The sequence below is a fragment of the Meleagris gallopavo genome, chromosome 1 (assembly GCF_000146605.3).
Source record: "Meleagris gallopavo isolate NT-WF06-2002-E0010 breed Aviagen turkey brand Nicholas breeding stock chromosome 1, Turkey_5.1, whole genome shotgun sequence".
NCBI lineage: Eukaryota > Metazoa > Chordata > Aves > Galliformes > Phasianidae > Meleagris > Meleagris gallopavo.
The window spans coordinates 63,174,407-63,178,469 of NC_015011.2; positions in this window are offsets into that span (position 1 = coordinate 63,174,407).

A 4,063-nucleotide genomic window follows, 5' to 3' on the forward strand; every position below is an offset into this window, starting at 1 on the left:
AAAAAAAATGACAGAAGGTGCTTCTACTGGAAGGCAGAAAATTTAAGTTTTAATTGTCTTCTTCCTTGTGGTATATGTGGTTTGTGACTTTCAGACTATCTAATAAAGTAAATAAGAGAAATAAAATCTAGTGTTTAAACTTTTCCAGAACATGTAAGAATCTGACTTCAGTGACAAGGAGGTGGGGTGGAAAACTTATGAGTAACGTTACTTCAAAATAAACTTTCTTTTTTAGGTCTAAAAACCATTTTCTGCTCGGTTTTGCACCGGTTTAATTTACTCTTTCCAGCAATGGACTAACAGAAACACAGACTACCCTGATTTGTAAGGGACCCAAAAGGGTCATCAAATCCAACTCCTGGTTCCACACAGCACCACCCAAAACCCAAACCCTATGTCCGAGAGCAGCGTCCCAGTGCCCCTCGAACTCCAGCACTCAGGGCCATGCCCACCGCCCTGTGGTGTAGACCCTGTCCCTGACCCCCAGCTGCCCTCCCCTGACACAGCTCCATGCCGTTCCCTTGGGCCCTGTCGCTGTCACACAGAGCAGAGCTCAGCACTGCCCTCCGCTCCCTGTGAGGAGCTACAGCTGCCATCAGGCCTCCCTCAGCTCCTCTGCTCTGCGCTAAGCAAACCAAGGGGCCTCAGGTGTTCCTCACACCCCTCGCTCTCCAAATGCTTCACCATCTTTGCAGCCCTCCTTTGGACACTCCCTAATACTTTTATTTCCTTCTTACGTTGTGCCACCCCAAATTATGCTAAGTGCTCAAGGTGAGGCCGCACAGTGCAGAGCAGGACAGCCCCTTTCCTCACCTTCCTTCCCCAAATTAGGCTGCACAAAGTGGACAAGATGCTTCACATCAGTATCAAAATACGTATCAGATGCATAAAATATAACTATGACTTGCATACATCTACTCCTATTGCTTTTACTCATTTGTACCTATGCCTGCTTAATGGAAAAGGATGCTAAGAGTGCTGTTACTGAGGGCAACACAACTTCAACATGAATGTATACAAGTTTTAAGATCCTTTACTGACTATGGGAGTGCTCGGCAGAATCTACAAACTGGCTACTCACAGTAATAGCTTAGGGCTCTGTCAGGATTCTCCTGTTCCTCACCATCCTTCCTCTTATTCCAGATGGCACAGCAACAGCTGCTTTGATGGAGATGATTTCAGTTTATAGATTGCAGTACCTTAATCTAAATCAGTGTTTTATTTTGTAAAGTATAGCTCTTAGCTCAATCTACAGTAGATGTGATTCCTAATGTTACTAAAGGAGATCCTATACCACAAGCTCACTGGTATCTCAGAAACTGTTGTCATCCAATTCAGTTTTTACAGATTCGGTTCTCCACCGCACTGCACTCCAATATTTGTCTTAAGATTGCATGGGCTTATTCTATTTTGGTTTTCATCCTTCTAGCACCAGCAACAAGTACATCTAGTAAGAGTTGTAACACACCTCTCACTTTGGATCTCGGTCAGTACAAGCCAGAAAACATATATTAGACCACTCAGCAGGCCAAAGACATTTAAATGAGATTGCTCCCAGCCACATTTTATCAAAGCACTGGCCAAGTTCCTTCCTGGATTTGACGATACAACTGCTTCCCATTTCTGCCTTTTCCTGAAGAATGCTGCCAGCACCTTACTGCGTAACTTGGATGCAAGCTTAGTATTGTCAGTGTAGCAGTCAGCACTTTTATTGGCACAGAGAGGAGAAGCACACATTACTGAACAGAATAAGGAAGCATAATGAGAGGTATGGCAGGTTAAAGGCACACTGGATCACCACTGGAATTATATTTAGATAGAAAACAGTGTTTATACATTACTGTCAAAAACAAATCAGCAAAACAAATCAATAAAACAACTACCCATATCCTAGCACTTTCTCGGCATGACCCATTACATTTTATCTTGTAATACATGAGATCTGTCTTTCCTAGTTAATGAAATTACCCTCCATGTGTACATACAGGATCTCTAGTTAATCATACACAAGGGCTTGGAGAGATGGTGCTGTTTTGTGAATGAAAACACCAATGTATCTGTGTAAGAAAAAGACTATGACGCAGAACCTTCTGGAAACTATGCTAAGGTATATAGAAAGCTGTGGGGTGATTGGTGAAAGCCAAGTAGGGGCAAATCATGTTTGACAAATGTGGAGGCTTTCTACAATAGAGTTACAGCACTGATGGGTAAAAATAAGATCAAGCAACATCGTATACCTGGACTTGTGCGAAGCATTTGAAACAGTCATGCACAACATTCTTATCTATAAAACAGAGACGCATAGATTTGACAAATGGACCAAACAGTAGGCAAGTAATTGGCTGGATATTCACATCCAAAGAATCACAGGCAATGGCTTGATGCCCAGGTGGAGACCAATGATAGGTGGTTTCCCTCAGGAGTCTATATTAGGACTGGTATTATTATCAAACATCTTTGTCAGTGACATGGACAGTGAGACTGAATGCAGTCAGCAAGTTTACAGATGACACTAAGCTGAGTGGTGCAATCGACCCCCTCACAATGGAGGGAAGGGATGCCATCCAGAGATAGCTGGGCATGCTTGAGAGGGAGACCCATCCAAACCTCATGAAGTTCAAGAAGGCCAAGTGCAAGGTTACGCACTTGGGTCGGGGAAATCCCAAACATGAATATAGACTGGACAATTAGTGGTTTGACAGCAGCCGTGAAAAGGACTTTGCTGTAGTGACAGATGAAAAAATGAGTAAGAACCAGCAACATGCATTGACGGACCAGAAAGCCAATCATATTCTGGGTTGCATCAAAAGAAGTGTGACCAGCAAGTCAAGCGATGTGATTCTATTCCTCTATTCTGCTCTCATGAGACTCCACTAGGAGTATTGTATAGAGGTCTGGGGCTTCAAGCATAAGATAGACATGGATCTGTTGGAGGAAGACTAGCGGAGGGCCACAAAGGTGATCTGCATCATCTCTGGTGAAGAAAGGCTGAGAGCTGGATTTATTTAGCCTGGAGAAGAGAAGGCCCCAGAGAGACCATGTGTGTGGCCTTCCAGTACTTAAAAAGGACTTAAAGGAAAGATGGGGAGGGATTCTTTAGAAGGAAGTATATCAATAGCACAAAGTGTAATCTTTTTAAACTAAGAGGGCAGGTTTAGATTGGATATTAGGAAGAAATTCTTTGCTATGAAGCACTAGAATAGATTGCCCAGAGAGGTTGTGGATGCCCTATCCCTGGAAATGTTGAAGGCCAAGTTGAATGGGACTTCGAACAACTATTAGAATTTCATAGAATTTTTGAACTACAAGCCAGTTTCAACCTTATGTTCTTTGAGTAATATGCGTGATTGTACCATCAAACTACATCCCTAATGAGCTGCCAAGTCATCAGCACAGACAATTTTCAGTTCAGGCCACATAATTCAGTATGAAGACTCTTAAAAGAAAAGAACATTTATGAAGTTACGAGGCAGAAGAGCAGTCTAATTTCATAGAATTACAATATTGGAAACGACTTATAAGATCATCTAGTCCAACCGTCTTCTCATTACCACTGCTACCACACTACTAAACCTTATCTCGCAGCTCCTCATCCAGACGCCTCTTAAACACTGCCAAGGACGGTGCCTCCACGATCTCTCTGGGCAGGCCATTCCAGTGCCTGACCACTATCTGAGAGAAAAAGTTTTTCCTCGTGTCTAATCTAAACCTCCTCTGGTACAACTTGCAGCCAGTTCCCTGGGCCCTGTTTGTTGCCTGGGAGAAGAGGCCAAACCCCTCCTCACCACAACCTCCCGTCAGGAAGTTGTAGAGTGCAATGAGGTCTCCCCTGAGCCTCCTCTTCTCCAGACTAAACAATCCAGCTCCCTCAGCCACTCCTCATAAGACTTGTGCTCCAGACTCCTCACCAGTTTTGCTGCCCTTCTCTGGACCCGCTCCAGGGCCTCAATGTCTTTTCTGTAGTGAGGGGCCCAAAACTGAACACAATACTCGAGGTGCGGCCTCACCACTGCTGAGTAGAGGGGGATGATCACCTCCCTGCTCCTGCTGGCCACACTATTTC